General features: G+C 41.5%; 1 long non-coding RNA gene across 1 annotated transcript; it reads left to right on the forward strand.

The window, feature by feature from the left end:
• Window positions 1-10,030: 10,030 nt before the first annotated feature.
• Window positions 10,031-22,804, forward strand: LOC116592556. The gene is made up of 3 exons (XR_004286519.1): window positions 10,031-10,119; window positions 18,182-18,231; window positions 22,489-22,804. It is a non-coding gene; the product is annotated as an uncharacterized LOC116592556 (long non-coding RNA).
• The last annotated feature ends 330 nt before the right edge of the window (window positions 22,805-23,134 follow it).

A 23,134-nucleotide genomic window follows, 5' to 3' on the forward strand; every position in this document is an offset into this window, starting at 1 on the left:
GAGGATAAAATGGTGCCAGCTCCTTCCATGGAGAATCGGAAGCCAGAAGTCTTATTGCTACGCGCATGAATGGTGACTGTTCCAGTTCACGGTAGCAGGCTGAGCTGGGCACGCGGGGGTGCAGTGGGGTGGAGAGACAAGGTTAAAGTTAAGCTAGGCATTTTCCTCTAGTTAAAGGTAATGGGAAAGTTATTTATGGGTGAGGAGGAGGGAACTGTGGAAATTGTTGGCTAAGTGAAGCCTTCAGGTTATATGTGGATTGTAAATTGTGAAATACACGGATAGTAGACAGTTGAAAATGACTCCAAACCTGTGGCTTTGTTTCTTGTGGGTGACTGAAATAGGCAATGACAAGGACCCATGAAAGAACTAAGAGAAGTCAACTTTTGATATTTCCTTTGTCGATTTTTTTCCCCCTCCATTGCAGAAGACCTCAGTTGGGCAATTCTCCTTGATAATGAATGTTTTCCCCCCAGCTGATCACATCCTTACAGCATGTGTTGGCTGGTGTCCTCTGGTGGTGTAAGAATTGGGGAAAGGCCACTAGCTATGCAAGCTGAGGACCACAGATGTCCCCTGTTGTCCCAGTTGATTTTTCTTATGTGAAATTCAGTGTTCCAAGAGGCCTGGTAGGAAGTTCTGGGAAATAATCCTGGAATAAATTTAAGTTTCAAACAATGCTCATTGCAAACACAAGGACACTGTAAATAAACCAAGTCTCCCATTTGCTTCCCTTTCAGCCAAAAAGACATCTTTCCTTCTTTGGGATCTTATTGGTTCCCTCATCTAGGACTTGTAATCTATAGCAACCTTGGTAGGCTTGGTTTATTTCCATGCTTCATCTAGTCTTTCTTCAATCACCTGGCTTTCCTTTTCTCTCTTAGGATATGTGTTTCTTCCTGCAATGGCTTGCGGAATAGACATAGAGTGTTCTTTAACCACTTTGGGGACATGGACAAATCACAGTGGTCCACTGGGATGGTGGTTCTCAAAGTCAAGGGTGGGTTGCTCTCCATTGTTTTATAGCTGATGAGGAGCTCTCAGGTGACCCAGGTGTGCCTTGCTGTATCTGCGTGTGCTGTATCATACTTCACAGAAGCCGGTAAAGGGGTCCTCCCCTGAGCTCCTCTATCATACTGACCTAATTACATCTATGCTTATTTTTCCAAGTTGTTACAGCAAAGCAGTATTCCTTAGAATTTGTGTCCCTGGATCACCTGCCTTGGAATCATTAGAACTGGGTGCCGAAAAAAGCCAAACTTATTAATTCAGAAACCTGGCAGGTAGATGGGAATCTGAACTTCAACGAGCATACCTGCGGATCCTCACGTATGTCCTCCTGATACTTAAGAACGACCATCTTCACTATAGGGTCTACTTTCTCAAATACAGTCATCCCCTTCTCTATGAATGTTCATTTGTAAGCTCCTCAGGAGCTTCCCGAAACCTAATCGGAATATTCTGAATCTGGCTCCCCCGAACACGGAGGGCAGAGGCTGAAGAAAGAGGCAGGCCCTTCCAGATTGGCGGGCAGCAGGTTTAATAAACAAGAGAACTTATGTATGACACTTGTCTTGGGAGATGGGAAAATAAGCCCATTCCTGCACCCATTCACCAAATTTTGAAAGTTTATACAGAGGTCTTAACTGGGTTCATCCAGATGGTCTTAATACCACTCACTATCTCAAGGCTACACCCTTTTGGGAGCAGGCAAGGCAAGGCAAGTAGAACACACGTTCCAAGGACAGGGGCAGGGGTGAGAAGCCTCCCATTGCCAGGGTCCAGCTCACAGTTCAAGGGGCAATTATGGCCTCTTGATAACCTCCCCCAAGAAAGAGATAGAAGTACAATTCCATATTGGTCAAGATCAAGGACTCCGGCATTTCCTAGCTGGGTGGCAACTTAAACTTTGTGCTTCCACTGCTTATACTTAAAATGAGAATAATAAAAATGGCTCATCCCCAGAGGTTTATAAGGAAGATTAAATGAGTAAATATACGTAAAGCGTTTAGACCATTGTCTTGCATATGACCAACAACATATGTATTGACTATTATTATTACTGAATTCTTCCAACAACCTTGAAACACATGCAAGACTATCCTATTTAAAAAATATCCTCTGTAGACCCTTTATCTCTCTCTTTCTGGAGTTGCAAAAACATCCTCTTCCTTTTTCTATTCTTTTCTTTAACTGGTCCTGTTCCCTTTCCCCTCCCTGGCTTCGGTACAAGATGCAGTGCTTTGCTCAACAGCACGCTTTAGCCTAGTTATTTTTTAGTCATTTTTCTATTGTCAACCCCCTGGTCCCTTTGGTAGGGAAGCTTCAGGCCAAGCAAATGCCCCTATTACCCACTTTAAAATCCTGACCGGCATTTATCACAGTTGTAATTTTACATTTATCTGTACAACTCTTTCATGAATGCCTGTCTCATCCACTAGACTGCTGATTTTTATTTATTTATTTGTTTATTTATTTGGTCCCCAAGGGTTTCTCCAGCGCTGAGCACTGGGCCTGGCACATAGTCTTTGTTGCACTAATGATGAACAAACACGAATACACATGAAAAACCTCAGCAGAGAGACACTGCAGGGTTTCTGGGCACACTTGAGCGTTATTTAAAGCATCCAACTTTGAAGGAAAACAGACTCAAGGACCGGTCTTCATTCTACCACGTGCCAGCTGTGGCATCTTGAGCAAGATTCTTAACTTTCCAAGGTGCTCCTTTTCCCCATCTGGAATTGAGCCATGCTAGCTATTATGGGAAGTGTAGGATCTAGCATACACTGTTGTTGCGGGGATTAAAGAGATAATGCACACGGAAAGTTTAGCACAATGCCTGGGCCAAAGCAAATACCTACGACATCTTCATCGAGATGTTGATGATACCTCCTGGTAACAAAACTCCCTAGAGGTCCCCAGTCTTCTCAGTGGCTAACTTCACCGTGCAGTCGTGTCCCACCCCGTCTTTTCCTCTCAGCAAGGAGAACGAGCTGTCTCAGATGTTGGCTACACACGTCGGTCAGAGTTCCCTCCACCCCCTTTGCCTCCTCTGGCAGTCTGATGTCTGCTGTCCGAGCAGCTAGCAAGCCCGCTGTTGTTTTCCGCGCCGAAGCCCACCCATCAGTTGCCTCCGCCTTTGCCAGAGTTACTCTGTCCTCTTCCGCGCTGGCCCGGCACCTCCTGTCCCCAGCAGGGTTGGGACCTTCCTTTTCTTTACTGCCTCTGGCAGAATGGAAAAAAAAAAAAATGAAGTCTGACTCCCCTCAGAGTGAGAGGGTGAGTGATCCGTGAGGCAGAGCTTTTCTAATGTGTCCTTTGTGCTTTGAGGTTCCCTCTCTCCAGGGCATTTGTGGGAGGATGAGGGCAAGCAATGCTGTGGTATTCCCACAGATATGGATGGTGACCATTTCACCCTGTGTCGGTGAGCCGGCGGGCAAGGAGCGTGGTAGAGAGAAGTGGTCAACGGCGGGAGACTTGGAATGACTATTTCCTTTCTAGAACACATACTCCCCCGCCCCCCTTCCTCAACTTCTAAGACAACTTCTTTTTATGAGGAGAATTCTCTTTCCTTTTGCAAAGTAGTCCCGTCATGGTCCTTGGGCATTTGTAAGACCACCCAAGGCCATTCGTGTGTGCCCTGAGCGGTTTTAGGTAGCTGAGTTGTTTCCCCTGCGTACAATAATTTTTATGCTATATTTTAGTGTTTTACTCTATGGGGCATTTTGTTCATCTCTTCCCTTGGTGCCTTATCAGCAACAATACTCTTTTTTCCATTCACTTGATGAGGTTACTTTTGCTCTGTTTTGTAATTTTTTCCAGTAGCAATCAGAAAAGTTAGGACAGGTAAATGATATATCTCTTGCCTCCCTGAAGGGACCGTGAAAAAGTTTGAAAATCATAGTTTTGAGGAACATTCCAAGGAGGAAAATCCACTCTTGCCAGACCCCCTGTGAGGAATAAATAGAAACATAAACAGTCAAATGATCAGTGTTTTAATTAAGCTTTGTTCATCTTTTCCCAAGGTAAAGCGTGTACATCTATTTTTTATATAATGTTTTCCTGATTTTTTTTCTTTCAAGGACAAAAGCTCTGTAGCCTAAGCAGCTGGATCACTTCCTCCCACTATTCGGTCCTTGGAGACATTTGGCCCATTAAAGGGAGCCCACGGATTCCATTTCAACAGATGCATCTCACATTTATTCAGGATATAAGTGATAGGGTGACTCATTGTGCCGCTAATACAATTACAGTCTTTGTTGTTTAAGAATTATATCTTGATTCCACATAGGCAAAGAGATTATCATTGTATTCTGTTGTAACGAAAGGCTCAAAGGACAATGCATGTTAAACAATGTCAGAGAAACTGGAATGCTCGTACTTGGAAGTAAAATGTAGTTTGTCATTTGCCTCATAGCCTTAGGTGAATGTGTAGAGATTGTGGGCTTGCTGAAATTCAGTAAAAAGTCATGGGTTAGTACCATTGGTAAACCTGTGATGGGGTGCTCTGGAGAGCTGGCTGTTGGAAAATAAAACAGAGGGAAAGAACTCTGGTTTTGTATCTGTTATGTTTTGTACAAATTCTATCTCTATGTAAGTAAAAGGTTCTGACAAGCACAATATTTGAATTTTACTTGTGATCACTTCGGATCACTGTATACATGCATGTAAATCCTTCGGAGAACATTTTTGAAAGGATTTTGTTACTAAGCTCTTTCTTCCTCAAAAATGCCTGTCCCCTCTCCTTTTCTTGGGTATTACTTTTGGCTCCCAATTTCTGTAAGATTTCTTCTAGCAGAAAGGGTGAGCAGACTGGAATAAGACAGCTGTTTACTCTTCCTCAGAGTCCTTTCCTGGGGCTCAAGGGTGCACTTGAGTTGTGACAGGAAGGATAGTACCTACCCCATTGGGACATCTTGTCACTGATCGACAGGAAAAATATTCTTGTGATTTTTTTCTAAGATCTGAATTTAGAAATCATTTAAGATGTGAATTTGAATCCCAGCTCAGCTACCTACTAATTGGGTTATCCAAAGCAAATTGTTCTAAGCTTTTTTAAGAGAAAGTTTGCATACAATGAGGATCTAATAGTACCCTTCTCATAAGATTATCACAGGATTCTGAATGATGTCACTGGTGCATGCATACTTGCAGTTAATGTTACCCATTTTGCTTGTTATTATTATACTATCAGTCCTGATTTATAGTTAAACACATGAGAGTTATGGACTATTTGGAAGCTAGGCCTTTTTGATTGAGTAAGCAAGGACAGGGAGATGTTTTTGACATATGCCCTATTCTTGGATTACCCGTGGCCAAGTATCCTTGAACCTGAGGAAGCATATTACAGTCATAGGATTGGGTTTTGTTCAAGGTCATATTGATTAAGATTTGATTGAACCATGAGCAGAGGATAAGATCATGTCATTGATACAAGAAATTAGGAGGAAGTAAGAGAATTCTTGAGTTGAGATGAGCAACATGTTGGTCTTTTGTGCTCAAGGGACAGTATTGTGTAATAGGAAACCACACGCTTTGGTACTAGAGGAAACTGGGTTCAACTTCTAACTCCAAGAGCTACTAGTTGTGTAAATTTGGGGAAAATGTTTTCTTTCTTTTTTTTTTTTCTTTTCTGTAATATGTGGCTAACGATATCTGCTTTGAAACACTGAAAAGATGGAATGCATAGCCCATTTAAAGATGCTTAATGCCATGATTGGCATTTAGTAATTTCTCTCTTTTCTGGCTTTGTTTGCTCAAGCTTTGCACAGCCCATTTTAACCTGGGTACCAAATGGATACCTTCATGAATTTAGTTGGGGCAAAGGATGGGTGAAAACATCACAGCTAGAAATGACCAAGGTCTGCCTAACAGTCTCATGAACTCCTGGGGTGTCGGGCCACTCCAGAGCATTTCTCGTGAACTACCAGTTGTTTTTTATTTTTTCCTGCTAGCAGAACTTCAACACGAAGACTTTCTGTCCTTCCTCTAGCCAAACATCTCATTTTCCTTAGGAATAACACTTGTCCAGCCTTTTTCACAATATTGTGGCATAGAAATGGAAAAACTACTCAAGTTGAAAAATTATACTAACTGGTATAATTTAGTTAGGTCAGTGTGCTTAAAATGTCACACATTTGTAGCTTCACTGAATGACTTTATTTATCCAGAAGGAGCTCCAGCCTCTGGTCTAATGGGACTTTTGCAACTAACTGTATTCAGCCAGAGCTGTCTGTGTGACTCTTTGTATGCAGTTGAACTCTAGACCCTCTCCTGAGCCCGGGACTGTGGGAACCAGTACCTGGTCAGAGCCAAGCCTAGACCACCCACTCATTTCACACACCCATTAAACGGTTATCATATGATGCTATGTTACTCCTCCTGTTGACCTTGCCCTGAATGGCTGTGTGTTGAATTACTAATTATCCCTACAGCTCTGCTACATAAATGCCATTTAATTTCCACCTCCAGGTTTGGAAGCCACACTGCTCAGACAGCCACTTTAATAATCTCAGCCCTGCTTATAGGGCTGTGGGATGACATCCACCACCATCGCAACCATTACCACCAAGAAATGTTTGCTTAAGTACACAATAGGTGATTCAAGTAAGAGAAAGGAGAAGAAGAGGAAGAAGAAAGAAGGAGGAGGAGGAGGAGGAGAGGAAGGAGAGAAAGAAGGGGAAGAAGAAGGAGGAGGAAGAGGAAAAGAAAAAGAAAAAGTTTCCTGAATTTATCACGAAATATGTACTGCTCTTTACCATTGTCATGCCTTGGTTTCATTCCTGGTCGACCTTGGACACTTGCCGATGCTGTATGGAAATAACAAGCCGCCATCTGGGGCTTTCATCATCTTACTCTGCAGCAGGAGTGTCTCTAAGGATTATGCTTTGCCTACTTGGCACGGAAATCCTGCTTTAGCTTCAGTGATTAGGAAATGTAGGCAGTGATTTCCCTCAGTCTAGACCCCAAAGACCAGCTCAGACAGACATAGGAATTCCCACAAAAACCTTCTAGACTGCAGACCATAATTTACCTTATGTTGTTGTCATATTTTTGCTAGCATATGGCTAAGGAAGATTTGGCAAATATTTTAATTTAAAATGACCAATTAGTCTGGAATTACAAAGTGCTAAAATACAATCATACTTGAAGGAGAAGACTCTAGAGTTAGGTCAGACAGGAGCAGGCAGTGATGGAGGGGACGGAAGAATGATTAGAAGGCTGATAATCATTATTTTGATTTAAGCAGAGGATTCTCTCTGTGTTAAAATTATTTGTAGCTATCAGAAAATAATGAACTATACGGCCCTCTCACAAATGGCTAAATTCAAAGGGTTTTGGCTTTAAAATAAGAACCCAGGCTTAAATGATTCTTTTATCAATCAATACTAAAATCAAGGCAAGGATCTCAACCTAAGGGATGTTTATTGTCTCAGTTTGTGTTTAAATAGAACGTGTATTAGTGAATTTCCTAATTGGCTTTCAAAGTGTTGACATATATTTACCCACACGAAGAAATAAACAAACAAACAAACAAAAAACCCTTATTTTTATCAAAATGAAGGACAGTATTACTTCCTACATTTCTTCCTGAAATATTTATTGAACATTTGCTCATACCAGGCACTGTGCTAGGTGGTGAGAACACAACAGTGAGAAAAACAGAGTCACTTCCCATCTCTTGAGGTTATACTACCTCCTGAGATATAAGTTAAATTAGAAGAGATGTAAATTCGTACATCGAGAATATTCGAAATAACGAATATTCTAATTTTACAGTTAATTGTTTAGTGACATCATTTCTTCCACCACAAGACTACAGTGTTCTCTGTCCTACTACAATTTCAGCATCATTTTTTCCTAGTGATTTCTTTTTGAGTTAGGAAATAACTTTGACCCATCATTAGGTTTTATCTCAAAATCTTTCTGTCATTATTCAAGTCCTACTTTCTCTCAACCTACTTTTTCTTTCACTATCCCCCTCTCCTGTTCAATGCTTCAGTCAAAGCACACAACTTTTATTCTACTTCAATGTGCCACCTTTTCCCCTCACCCTGTCTTTGCTCACGACGTCTCCTTTGCCTGAGATGCCTTTCCTCCAACCTCTCCACCTACCTAATCCTACTCAAGTTTCAAAAGCCAGCTTTGATGATGATACGCTTGTGGATAAGAGTTAAACTCTGTTTACTCTTCTGGACAACAATAGCAGTTTTAAATTCTCTTCATTCTAAGCAAGAATGCAGGGCAGACTACAGGATGTGTTTGTGTGTGTGTGTGTGTGTGTCTTTTCTATTGGAACATCAGCTTTCAGAGAGCAGGAATAATATTTACTTTCATTACACCAATATTCCATGAAGACACGGCACAAGTATTTCTTAAGGACTTCCCATCCATGTGTCAGGTGCTGGGCAAGGTCCTGGGAATATAGGCGTTCAACACACGAATGTTCTAAATACGTTACTTGTGATATATCCAATTAATTCTCAAGTACCCTTCAAATCTGACCCAATTCTTGATTTTTTTTTTTTTAATATTGAATGGGAACTTCCAGGGGCCACAGAGGGAAAACTTATTTTAGGAGTTTATTTCAGGAGTTTACATTACAGAGCTTATTTTATGTCGCATCTGACTCCTTATGGATTTTGTATCATGAAAATTTGGTCAGATCAACACTGGATCACCAAGAGGCAAGAACTGGACATCTCTGCAAACTGGCAGCTGCATTTGTAAATAATCAGGCCCAGGAGTGTAGTTTTTGCTCATTCACAGGTTATCTGGCTGCCTTCTGTAGTCAGGCACTAGAGTGGCAAAGTGGGGAAAGTGTAGGCTGCTTTGGTGCGAGGCATAACCTTGCCCGTAACTAGAGGGGAAGATTTGAGGTGTGTCAACTTCATCTCTAAAATAAGAATAGTAATACCTTCCTCAGTGAAGATGCATATAAAGTCTAGACCAGGGTCCACAAACTATGGCCTCTAAGCCAAATCTGGCCTATTGCTTGTTTTATAAATAAAGTTTTATTAGGGCACAAGGACACCCATTCATGATGTACTGTCTATGTATCTGCACTACCTCAGCAGAACTAGATAGTCACGATCAAGATAGTAGGGCTCACAAAGCCCAAAATACTTACTATCTGGCCCTTGAAAGACAAATTTTGCTGACCCCTGAACTACAACATCACCCTGCACCTAGAATTGATAAATATTATCATAATTATTCTGTTTCTCACCAGACCAGAGTGAGCGTGGAAAAGAAAGAATGAAGAAAAGCTGGCCGGAGAGGGACTAGAGTGGCTAATGGTCCCTTTCCATTTAACAGAAGCCCAAGCTGGGATTGAATTTGAGTTTATGACTGAAACTTAACAGAGACCTGAAGAAGTAAAATTTCACTTTTTTTTCCCCCTAACTGAAAACTTTCACTGGCCCAAAACTTTTTTTTTTTTTTTTTTAAATTTTCCTCCTGGAAAGCACTATGAGTCACTGTTGAAGTTAATAGTTCATTCTTGATAACAGTTGTTATTGGCAGGGGCCATGAAAATATCCCATCAGAGCACTGCCATTGCAGGCAGTTTTGCTTGTGTTGGTATTGATTTCAATTAAAGCAAGTTATCTGAATCACTGGGCTTCCTGTTGGCTGCACTCATTGCCCAGTGATGCAAATGGAAAGCCTGTTTCAAATCTACAATATCTGGTTACTTACATGGCCCAGGCAGCGAGGGTATAAACAAAACCCAAGCACCAATCAATGTAGAAGGAAATGATCTTCATTTGCCCTGCATGATGTCATCCATCTTGGGTCTGACAATTTTCTGGCAATTATTGACTGTGAGGCCAAGAAAATCTCATGAATTCATCTTATTCCTTATCAGGGCTGGTAGTCAAGCGTATCCCAAAATATTTGATTTGGTTCAATTCCGTGTGTACACATCCTTTCACTTCTTTCCTCCTTTCTCCATTATGTCAACCTCTGTGGGAGGAGTTTTTGTGTTTGCACAAAGTATAGCATGATGGTGCTCTGTCTCTGTGTGTTTGTTCTGCAAGAGAGTGTTTGAATGTCTATTCTCTTCTACTTGTTACCTTACAAGTAGCTTGATTCGGTGATCAGACTCCTCGGCTTCAGGTAATGATTCAGCAATTTGTATCAGAATGGTGCTTTATAATAGCAAAACAGACATTTGCCATTTCCAAAGCTACATGGCCCTTGAAGACAAATATACAGAACTTGCTGTAATTTCTGATTCTGTAAATTCATGTATTTGAATCATGGACTTTAAAACTTGTGGACCGACTCGGGTCACCTAGCTGGAAAGACCTAGGTCACTGTGATACGTCTGGCTGGTTATTTTCCCTCCTTGCCTTCCTTTTGGCACTCAGCTAGACAACGTTTCCCAGGCTCCTTTGCAGTTGGACGCAGCTCTGTGTCAGAGTTGTGCTCAGTGAATGTGGGGGAAGTGATAAAAACATTCTTTCCAGGCCTAGGACTTTTTTTTTTTTTTTTAAAGATTTTATTTATTTATTTGAGAGACAGAGATAGCCAGAGAGTGCAGGAGCTGGGAGAAGGAGAAGCAGGCTCCCTGCTGAGCAAGGAGCCTGATGTGGGGCTCGATCCCAGGACTCTGGATCATGACCTGAGCCAAAGGCAGATGTTTAACCCACAGAGCCACCCAGCACCCCTTTAAGCCTAGGTCTTAACATGTCCCAAATGTGGTCCCTTAAGCACCTTCTCTTTCAAAGCTAAATGGAGAGATCTCTAAGGATACAAGAGAATAATGTTGTGGAGCATAACAAACAGCATGGAGGACATGGGGAGATGGAGAGGAGAAGGGAGTTGAGGGACATTGGAAGGGGAGGTGAACCATGAGAGACTATGGACTCTGAAAAACAACCTGAGGGTTTTGAAGGGGTGGGGGGTGGGAGGTTGGGGGAACCAAGTGGTGGGTATTGGGGAGGGCATGGATTGCTTGGGGCACTGGGTGGGGTGCAAAAACAATGAATACCATTATGCTGAAAAAAAAAAAACAACTTTGTAAAAAAAAAAAAAAAAGAGAGAGAGAGAGAGAGAATAATGTGGCAAAATGGAAGGAGTCTGGGCTCCTGAATGAGTGTGTTGAGCAGAATTTCCTAGTCCCCTCTCACCCCTTGCCACCACCGACCCACACTAGATGGTGATGAGAACAGGAAATAAACATTTATTGTGTGAACTTTTGGGGTTTGGGGCTTAATGTCTGTACTGACTGTCATTCTTCTATGAGATGTTGCTGGTTTTTTATTCACCGTCACAAGTGCTGTTCCTTTCATGACATTATACTTAGATGGATTTTATGAAATAGCTGATATGCTACAAAGATGTTTGGAGGGCGCCTGGGTGGCTCAGTCGTTAAGTGTCTGCCTTCAGCTCAGGTTATGGTCCCAGGGTCCTGGGATCAAATCCCACATTGGGCTCCCCGCTCTGCGGGAAGCCTACTTCTCCCTCTCCCACTCCTCCTGCTTGTGTTCCCTCTCTCACTGTGTCTCTCTCTGTCAAATGAATAAATAAAGTCTTTTTTTAAAAAAGGCATTTGGAAATGTGAGGATTTGTGAAGATGTGTGGGTATATTCATTGAGAATATGAAGGCGCTTAGGTGGTTTTTCTTCCATGTCATTCCTGTGTGGGAGGTAACTTGTTCAAGTTAAGGTAACAATAGGGTCTTGGTATCTTAGTTCTATTTTACAAGCAAGACATCTTTTTGTAGAAAGCCCTGTTTTCCTTGGGTAGATTCAATACTCTATATTAATTAAACCAACTGTATCTGAAATCTCAAACAATTACTGTTGGAAGACAGCAAGTGGTACTTTGGTTTTGCAGGGCTAAACGTTTGTAGATGAGTGAGGGATGGTGAGTATGGCATTAGGGAGGAAAGAATGAAGTTATTTCATAGCAAGGAATCTGCAAAAGCTTTCAGAACACCGCATGGCTTTCCTTGGCCGCCACCAACATGATCTAGATGAAGCTGCACCTTTAGCCTGAGTCACAGAATAAGATGATTGCAAAGCATAGCCTCAAACCTACGATGGACATGAACATGAGCCTGAAGCAAGCTGTGATTGCTAAATCAATGGAGATTTGGGGACATTTGTTTCTGTTCCTTAGTCTAGGCTGATTGATGCATGAGGGCTCTGAGAGTTGAGCTACTTTGCCCAAGATTGAAGGATAATAAGTTCTGGAGTGAGGATCTGAACCTGAGAAGTCTAATTCTAGAGCCTGTGCTTATAGCCACTCTTGTGTAGGAGGAGGAATTTCCTGGACTTCATGAGCAGGACAGACTGGAACAGGGAGAGATTAGAGGGGAAAAAACCATTTGGGAACACTCTAAATATAAGGTTATGAGAATCTGGGGAAAAAGTGCTTATTTAGGGACTAGGTAGAATAGATGCCTCATAAATAACACTTGAAAAGGTGAATGAGCGAGTTTTTCTGACTACAGGTGCCAGCAAGTGCTGTTGTCACCACAACAGTTTGAGTAGTCATTTTCTTTACCGTAACTCTTTGCTTAGCCCACACACCATTGCTGGCATCACTGAGTCAGTTTCCCCGAGGATGGCTCCCCCTAGCAATGGCTCAGCGTGCACCTTCCCTATGGATGGAGGACATCCTGCCCTTTTGCTAGGTCTTCAGTCGACATTATCACAGCTCTTAACTGCCTTTTCCCATCCTTCGCTCTGTAGGTTTTTGTTGTCAACTGAAGTTTTATTCACTCCTCCATGCTATTTATAACGTCCCTGAAGAAAATCCTCTTGATTCTATAGTTTAGCTTGTCCTTTCCTTTCTTCCTCCGTCTGTTTTTTGTTTTGTTTTGTTTTTTTTGTTTTTGTTCTTTGCATTTGATATTAAGAATGGTATGGGGGTTATTGAAAGATAAAGAAAGTCTCCAGTCTTACAAAGGCAGTTCTTTTCTGATTTGGGGTCATGTAGGACCTAAGAACACAAACTTACATTTCCAATCTATAGCACCAGCAGCCTAAGCCCTCATGTTAGGAAAGGATTTAGTAAACATCATCCCCGAGGTTGCTCTAAGGAGATCTAAGCAAGTCCTATGTGTCTCAGGCAGTTAGAGAACACAAGAGGAAGGGGAAAGAACAAAGGAAGGAAAAATGGTAGGACATGAGGAAGGGGGTGAGGAAGAGAAAGAACAGCGGTGAGAAATAAAATATGTCAACCCTTCCTTGTATTAAAGCATGCGATATCTTCAAGATAATGTCTTTTTTTTTTTCTTACTGGGTGGTTGAAGCTGATTCCATTTTCTGTGAATAAAATTGGCATGCTATTCTTGAATGTAGTTTTTTGTAGGAATGGATGATTCTGTAAAATATCTGACACAGGCTTGTATAATCAAGATAAAGTTATTTATTTTTTAATTAATTTTATTTTTTGGTTGAAGTATACTTGACCCCTAATGTTACATTAGTTTCAGGTGTACACATAGTGATTTGACGAGTCCGTATGTTACTGCTGTGCTCACCGCAGGTATATTAGCTACCTTCTGTCACCTTTAATCAAGAAAAACTTACAGTAAAAAACGGTTTAATGTGAAGTCTATTTCTGGTAGGTATTATGTCCCTTGTAATGTGGGCATCTTATAGATTACATTAATTGACCTGGAAAGAACCTTCAGGAAGGCTGAGTGAAGCCTGTGAAATCCCAAAAGCTATAGCTTCATTATGAACAATAACTCATTCGTGTTTACTGAGTAGCTGCTAGATTTCAATCCGTGAACTAAACCCTGGGAATACAGAGATGACAGAAAACATAGTCTTGCGGTGATTGGGGGCCTCACACCATGATTCTGGTAGGACAGAGTGACTAAAAACTGGTCCTGAGCAAGAAACATGGCAGTCAGAAGAACGGAAAAGCCTCTGAAGAACTATGGGTTGTTCAGAATTGCTGGAGCTAAAATCATGAAGAGAGGGAATGGCAGAGGGAGGAAAACTAAGAAGGAAGCCCTTGCTACAAGAAGGAAGCCCTTGCTACTTTTATGTGGAATCAGACCATATAAGAATTACATTATTCCATAGAAAGGTCCATGTTCAAGAATATTTCAGATAAAACCCTAAAGGATTCATGACAAATAATCAGCACGTTTGAGGCTCTGTTTGATGCCACTTTTAGCAAACGGTATTTCTTACATCCTTACTTGTAAATGGTAAAAGTCTTATTCATTTACATATTTTCTGTGGATGCAGTATTTGCATGTTAGAAAATACATGAGAAGAAGTATCGGAGTAGTATATATGGAGGTACTAAGTAGAAGTATCAGAATAGTCTATATCGAGGTATTACATAGAAACAATTTCCTATGAATTTAAAGGCAGGAGAAAATCTTTGTAGGTTGAGGGATGTCTATTCCTTTCTGTTGTTCTTCCTTCCTTCCCTTTAAAAATTCCTTCTTCTCTTTCTTTTCTCCCACAATTATGTCCTGGTCTCTGTGGATTAGGATGTATGCCAAGAACTGGGAATACAGCGGTTAGCAGACCTAGGCAGCAATTAAACAATTACCCACTCCCCCAAATATAATTCTACTAGTAATAAGCGTTCTCAAGAAAGCATACTCCATAGAAGGCAGGACATAAATAAGGCTGAGTGGCATATAGGAAGGTCTTCCTGGAGACTTTGTTAAATCAACACCTGAAGCATCACGAGGAGAGGATAGAATGGATTCCTGAAGGAGTAGGTGTGGACAGATGGTGAGGAGCAGGGGACAACATATGAGCCTTGCTAAATGATGTGATGAAAGTCAGAGGCAGGTAAACTCCCAAAGGAGGAGCAGACGAGTCCTCTGGTCCATAATAAGAGCATCAGTTGCTGCAATTTTTCTTGTTCAATCAATCCATGTAAAAGTCTTTTCTGACATTAAAACCCATCCTTTCTTCTTTTTTTTAAAAAAAGATTTTATTTATTTATTTGACAGAGAGATCACAAGTAGGCAGAGAGGCAGGCAGAGAGAGGGGGAGGCAGGCTCCCCGCTGAGCAGAGAGCCTGATGGGGGACTCGATCCCAGGACCCTGGGATCATGACCAGAGCTGAAAGCAGAGGCTTTAACCCACTGAGCCACCCAGGCACCCACCCATCCTTTCTTCTTATCCTACTTTCTATTTTAGTGATTTCACTAGACTCTATAGGCTCTTTTTTTCTTTTCTCACTTTCCTTTAACAGATAATTAACTTGGACCCCACTTATTTGGAAATTATTTTGACACAACTTAGGCTCACATAGATGGATCACAGTCTATTTGGAAAGAAACACACCTGCCATTCTTACATTTGTTCTGTCATTTGTCTTTAACCCAGACGTATGCTACACTGAACTAATGAGCCTTCACTTTAGCTCCTGAGACAACTTTGGTCTTTTTAATATGGTGATATTCATGGCAACCCTTCCCAATCAGCAGCGCACGCATGGCTAAAAGTCTGTTTCTTACTGGATGTGTTGGCTAATTGGACTAAGGATTTGGACATAACCTTATTAATACTGCTGGCAGCTGTCCAGGCACAAAATGCATTGATGCTGATGCTTCTCTCATTCTATATTTAACAGATGGGCTTATTGAGCTTCCTTCAGTGGTCACTAGCCAATGTGCAGGAAATGGAAGATGATGGGTCTGGGTTGAATCATAAAGGCTATTCTAAGGTTGCAGGACTCTTCCCTGCTTGACCCTTGCTCAAACCCAAGACCCAAATCACAAAGCCAAGATGACTGATTCAGAATTCAGAAACCTCAAGCAGGACAGCTCAGAAATTCTATTAAATTTCTTCATCTGTATGAGATGACTGTGCCATATCATCTCCTTTTCCCTTAAACCTCCCACACATCCTCCTCCTACTGATGACCCAGACTCATACTTCATTGAGAAAATAGAAGTCATTGGAAATGAACTCACTCGTCTTCCCACCACAAAACCTGTCAGTTTGGTACATCTGTGTCCCAATACTTCTTCCTCCACATTGAGGGAAGTGTTCTTCCTCCTCCAAGAAGGGATATTTCTCCACTTTTACTTTGGATCCCATTATCTCTTGGGTTATCGAAGGTCTAACCTGCTCCTTGACTCATTCATGCTTTCTCTGGACATTCACATTTGATTATTTAATCATTCCCATCATCATATAAACATAGCCTAGTATTCCCCACCTTCTAAGACTTTTTTTTTTCACATAACCACACCTTACTGTTTCAGTTCCCTTCCTATTTTTCTGTTCCCCTTCATAACCCTATTCCTGAGTATCCAGACACACTGCTTCTACCCCCTCATCTTTCTTCCACTCTTCAACCCAGTACAAGTGCGTCTATACTTCTTCTATCTGTAACCCTTTTTGGTAAGGTCAACAACATTCTTCAGGTTTTCAAATCCAATGGACTTCTTCCTTGCTCATCTTAACTGGGCTTTTTAGCAGTATTTGTTCAAGCTGACACTCTATTTTTTTTTTTTTTTTTTTTTAGAGTTTCTTTAAGTATGCTCATCTCTCGGCTTTCAGGATTGTTTTCTTAATTTTATTCTAATTCTCAATCTCCTTTGTTGGGTTCTCTTCTGAAGTGTTGGCATTTCTCAGTGCTTATCCTATTATCTTGTCTTTTGCCTGAATTCTCTCCTTACTTATCTCCTCTATTTCCACTGTTTTAAATTTATGCATTGAGTTCTGACATCTCCTCTGATTCCCAGAACTGAATAGCTAACTTATTTCTTATACCTTTATATGAGTTATGAACATTGCATATTCAAATGTCCCAGAGCAGAACACTGAGCTCCTTGATCTCGAGCAACTCTTCATCCAGTTGATGAGACAAGATCTAAGATTTATTTATTTGTTTGTTTGTTTTTAAGAGGTGGGGGCAGAAGGAGAGAGAGAAAATCTTAAGCAGGCTTTCCCCCCAGCACATAGCCTGATGCGGGGCTCAATCTCACAACCCTGAGATCATGACCTGAGCCAAAGAGTCAGATGTTTCCTGACAGAGCCACTCAGGTGACCTTTAAAGAGTGTTATTTTTCTCTTTTTCATAAGTGTATTTATTTATTTATTTTAATAATCTCTGCACCTGTCATGGGGCTTGAACTCAGAACCCTGAGATCAATAGTCATATACTCTTCTGACTGAGACAGACAGGATCCCCAAGATTTATTCTTTCTTTTCAAAGAAAGAGGTTGAGGTGAAATGCACATAACATAAAATTAATCATTTTCAAGTAAACAGCTTGCCAACATTTAGTATAATCGTGATGTTTCTCTATCTAGTTCTAAAACATTGCCCTCATCCCGAAAGAAAAACTTGCACCCATTAAGTAGTTATTACCAATCCTCACCTCCTTCTAGCTTCTGGATGTCAACAATAAGTTCTCTGTCTTTATGGATTTTCTTACTCTAGGTATTTCACATAAATGTAATCATACGATAGGTGATCTCTTGTGTCTGCCTTCTTTCACTTAGTATAGTGTTTGGAGGTTCATCGACATTGTAGAGTGTTTCAGTGTATCATTCCTTTCATGGCTAGATAATATCCCATCATATGTATATACCACAATTTGTCTATTCAACCATTGATGGATGTTTGAATTGTTGCCACCCTTCAGCTAGTGTAACTAGCCTAAGCTATATCCTTGATCTACTTTCCCCTCACATTTTGTTAAGATTTATTTATTTGAGAGAAAGAGAGTGAGAAGCATGTGTGTGCATGGGGGGAAGGTCAGAGGGAGGAGGAAAGAACATTTCAAGCAGACTCTCTGCTGAGCCTGCAGCCCGAGGCCGGGCTCTATCTCATGACCCTGAGACCTTGATCTGAGCCCAAATCAAGAGTCAGTTACTTAACCAACTGAGCCACCCAGATGCCCCTCCCCTCATTTTTATACCCAATGTATTAGAAAGTCCACTTTATTCATGCCCAAACTAATATCTTGATATCCATCTCCCTCTCATCATCTCCACTTATGTTCTCCTATTTCAGCCTTCAGTACTTCCAGCCTGTATTACCAAACACACCCTCTCAGTGTGTCTTCCTGCTTCTACTTTTTCTTGTGTTTCATCCTTTGTCCACACAGCAGCAAAAGCAATGACCTTTAAAAACTGAAAATTATTTTGTAGATTGTCTTAGTTAGTTTGGGGCTGCTATCACAAATGACCATAGATGAGTGTCTTATAAACAACACAAATTTATTTCAGCTCTGAAGATTGGAAGTTCAAGATCCGGCTGCCAACATGGTGAAGTTCTGGTAAGGATCCTCCTCTGGTTTGATAGTGCCCCCTTCTCCTTGTATTCTCCTTGTATGCTCACACGGTAGAAAGGGGAGAGAACTGTTGCCACCTTTCAGCTTGTGCAACCAGCCTAAGATCGATCTATCCTTGATCTACTATCCCCTCACATTTTTTAATATTTATTTATCTGAGAGAGAGAGAGAGAGAGAGAGAACATGCATGTGAATGGGGGGAAGATCAGAGCGAGGAGAGAAAATCTCAAGCAGACTCCCTGCTGAGCCGAAAGCCTGCTTTTTGATACGGGTGCTGATCCGATGAGTGAGGGGCCCACCATCATGACCTAACTACTTCCCAAAGGTCCCATCACTTCATACCATCATATTGGGGGTTAAGATTTCAACATACAAAATTTGGAATTTTGTATGTATAAAATAGTGTTATATATGTAAATTTTTTTGAGTACTTAGTATGTCTTAGCTACTGTGCTGTGGGTTTCCCAGGAAATTGTTCATTTAAGCCTCAAAACAAGGGAATAAACACTATTATCATTATTATTATTATTATTATTATTATTATTATTATTATTATTATTTACTATAGATAAGGAAACAAAATAATTTGCTTAAGGTCACCCAGTTAATCCATGATCGAGCCAGGACCTGAACCTCAGTAATCTGTCTCATGAGCCTATCCTCTGATTGTTATGATAGATGGTTTAAATCACATCATGTCTTTCTCCTTAAAGCTATTCAGTGGAAGTACCTAGGTGGCTCAGTCAGTTAAGCATCTGCCTTCAGCTCAGGTCATGGTCTCAGGGTCCTGGGATCAAGCGCCATATCAGGCTTCCCACTCAGGAGGGAGTCAGCTTCTCCTTCTTCCTCTGTCCTTCCCCTCACTCATGACCTCTCTCTCTCTCTCTCAAGTAAATAAAACCTTAAAAACAAAATAAAATAAAATAAAAGCTATTCAACGGTTTCTGTTCTGACAGTATGAATCATGACTCAAAGGTCACCATGAGCAGGCCCTTAGCTATTTTTCCACATTCATCTTTGTGTCTCTCCCCGTGACTTAACTCTTCTTGAGGCCCGATATCCCATTCAGTTCCCAATGGCCTCTGGGTCTATCACAACCTCTTCCCTCAGCTTATCCAAGCCCTCTATCTCTGCTTAAATGACTGCTCCTTCAGGTGACTTTCCTGCCGTAAGTATCCTTCCCTTGTGATTCTCTCTCATCTTTCCTTTTAAAGCTTATTTTAGTTGGTAATTATGTGTGGTTTGTTTGCTTGCCTTTTGCTTTTTTGTTTTTTAAATCCCTAGACTAGAAGCCTCCTGAGGTCAAGGACACTGTGTGTAGGTTTGTCCTTGTCATAATTATATCCCCTGAAATTTTTAGTTCCTAGTGAGATTTGGAATAATGAGTGAATGGCCCCAATCCTATACCTTATATAGGGAAAGCATGCATTGAATTACCTATAACTTTAGTTTGGCCCCTTCATAGCTTTGCGTCTATCTCCTCTGTGCCATTTCACTGCCTTCTCAGTGGAGAAAAGGAAAGGGGACGCTCCTTGGTTCCAGGTTCCAGATGTTTCTAAACACTTGTCAGTTTTACTGCCTTGGGAAGGCATTGGTGGAATTCCTCACCTGATCCCAGGGAAGATGAGGCAGAACTCATCCAAACAAAATGCCCTCTAGCAACATCTGGTCTCTTTGTGGTGAGGTTTGAGGTTCTTGCTGGTTGTTGCCTCCTTGTTTTCCCTCCACATCTCTCTCTCTCTCCCTCTCTCTTTTTTTTTAAGTAATAACACTTGGAGTTATTAGAGCAGGCACCTGGCATGCTGGTCCGGCAGCACAGCTTTACCTTATAATCAGCCCATCGTGGAGATGAAAATAACACCATGCCACAGTGTGGCAAGTGTAAGACTGCAGGAAGCAAGACAATGCCCAGCCTGTGATGACAGCCCACATTCTGCCAACACGATAGAAAATGAGTCCGCAAATTGCCTACTCCAAGCTCTCCCACATGGGTCTATTCCCAAAGAAATACTCGCCTCTTAATCCTGAGAGAATGCTACTAGGGAGATGAAGAGGCAGAGCTCTGTGAAATGTTCTGCTACAGATTTATCTGAAAATTGCTTAGCTCTGCCCCTTTCAATAATCAGGAATATAAAGAGCTCAGAAATGATGACAGCGGTCACTCACTGACTGCTAGATGATTTATATGAGATTATAACCATCTTGCAAAGTCAGAATTGCCTTTTTTCCCTCATATCAGATGAAGAAACAAATTTCAAGACATTATCCAACTTGTCTTGTGCCATTTCACTTGTAAGTGGAAAATTAGAATTTTTACCCATATCTGTATGACTATAAAGCCCTAGTGATACCCGGATGCCACACAGCTTTTTTTTTTTTTTTAAAGATTTTATTGATTTATTTGACAGAGAGAGATCACAAGTAGGCAGAGAGGCAGGCAGAGAGAGAGAGAGGAGGAAGCAGGCTCCCTGCTGAGCAGAGAGCCCGATGCGGGACTGGATCCCAGGACCCTGAGATCATGACCTGAGCCGAAGGCAGAGGCTTAACCCACTGAGCCACACAGGCACCCCTGCCACACAGCTTTTAACATTTAGGGCTGTTAATTATGAATAAATACCTTAACTACTCAATATATGTATTTGTAAAAGTTAAACTTCAAAACTGGGTACACTGATTATCGTTAGCAATAGTCTGTTGTGTCTTTCAAATGTATTTGACTTCTTGGTTAATTATTTCCATCATGCTATTCATAGCATGCATTTATTGAGGGCTTTCTCTGTCCCAGGTGCTATACTATCTATATTATCTTCTTTATAAAAAAAAAACTCTATGAGTTGAATACTATGATTATCTTTATCCCCTAGAAGTGAAAGCTGAGGTTTAAGAGGTTAATTAGCTGTACCAGCTATTAAATGGCAGAGGATGGAGAGTTGGAATCCCCAAATCGTGCTTATAACCACCACATTAGCTGGCCTTACGCACATCAACTGGGATCCTGAAGCTTTATACCTGCTTCTAGAATTTAAGTGGATGTTCTCTGAAGATCTCGGCTGAGTCAGTACTTACTGATGGTTCTACCTTTTGTTGTCACAAAACCAAGAACTATACCTCTTTCCTATAGCCATCTCAATGGCAGACTACTTGAGGGTAGTGGGATTACAATTTACCCTCTATTGAGGGGGACACATGGCACGAGAAGCCGCTGATTGGCAAACAGAAAAGATGTGGAAATCATCCCTCCTATCCTCAAGCAGTTCAGTGGAAAAATATTGTCAGTGTGGAAGACCTGGTGAATAATTAACTAGCAAGAACTTAATTTCAAGGAATACACACACACGCACACACACACAGAGTACTGGTTCAATGTATAGACGTCTACTGAGTGCCAGAAAAATAAATAAATAAAACACCCCCTGAAACTATATACTCTTGGAGTTGGCCCATGAGTTTTGGTCAGGTGTCTGCAAATCATAAGATGCCGATTATTAGAGAACGGAAGGAAAGTTGGAGAGGAAGCCAAGCGTCACCAAGAGCCCAGAAGCAGGATGTAGCAACTTGGTTGGCAAGCGATGGGCATGAATGACGAGAACTGGAATGTCTGACAGAGAGCCAGGGAAGGGGAGAGAGGAAGGTTTGGGACAAACCGGCATGACCTTGGAGTTCTCAGGGAGGGCTCTGTTCTGTAAATGACCGAAGGCATTGTTTGGTCATCTTGTTTGTCACCGTCTCTCTTTGTGTCACTTCTCAGGCTTTCTGTATGTCCTCTGGAACACGAAACAGTTTTCTCCTCTGGTGTCACACAACTGGCTTATGTTTAATCCACTGCTGCATGGTCAGCCACTACCTAATTATCTTCCAAGTGTGCTTTCCCAGGTTCAAAGGTGTCTCTGCACAAGAACTGGTACATTTTCACCTTACGGCAGTACCGTGTAATATCAACCAGACACTGTTCATCAGCACTTGAGCAATCCACAACCCTTCAGTGAGTTCCTTGATCCGGAGGGCACGAGTCTAGGCACTATTCCTAAAAATTAAGTGTAATGAAAAGCACTCATAATGATTCAGAAATTTCTTTCTCTTTGATACAAAAAGAGCCAACTGACCTCTTTGGGCTTGGTTGAAAACGCTAGAACTTGCAACTTTTCAGACAGGCAGTGAATGTGGGTGTTAAAGGGTTTTCAGTGGTATTCGAAGCATCGAATTTATCTTGCCATTATTCTGAGTTATTATTTTTGTCTTTAGGAGTAGACTATTTGGAACGGGGGTCGGGGGGAACACCTCCTGGATCTTTCAGACTGTTTTCAGTCTCTGAAAGTAGAAGTAACAGAGGAGATAGAAGAACAACAAATGGTGGAATGGTGGTGCTTTGAGGAGGCGGGGCACGAGGACTGTCATGCGGAAGCAGCGAAATACACTTGCCTTCGTGGTGTGCAGGGGCGACACTCAGCCCAGCAACGACGTGGAATATTTCCAGATTCAAATCCAGCTGTACAAACTACCACTACAGCAAGCAGTCCTCGCTTACCACCCCCCACCCCCGCCCCGTCCCTGCCCAGCCTTGATCACCAGCCCACATGAATTTGTGCAGTGATTAAGGAGTGAGCCTTCCGCCTGGGTTATATCCCACCCTGTTCCTCACTAGCATACCTCATAGGGTTGCTTGAATGAACGTGCGTGAGAGTTGTATAATGTAAGCCTTGTATACGTGTTGGCCAATAGTAATCATTAAGAGATAAATAAAGCAAAAAGAACTTGTCACTCGGGCTCTGTAATCACAATAATACTAACCTGGTCTTTGCAATGGCAGAACTATTATTTTTTGAGACAAAAATTATAATCTGCCAACCATCGCACCTATGTTACCTGCCACGTGTCCTCACCATGAAGC

This window comes from Mustela erminea, chromosome 6 (genome assembly GCF_009829155.1).
Source record: "Mustela erminea isolate mMusErm1 chromosome 6, mMusErm1.Pri, whole genome shotgun sequence".
Taxonomy (NCBI): Eukaryota; Metazoa; Chordata; class Mammalia; order Carnivora; family Mustelidae; genus Mustela; species Mustela erminea.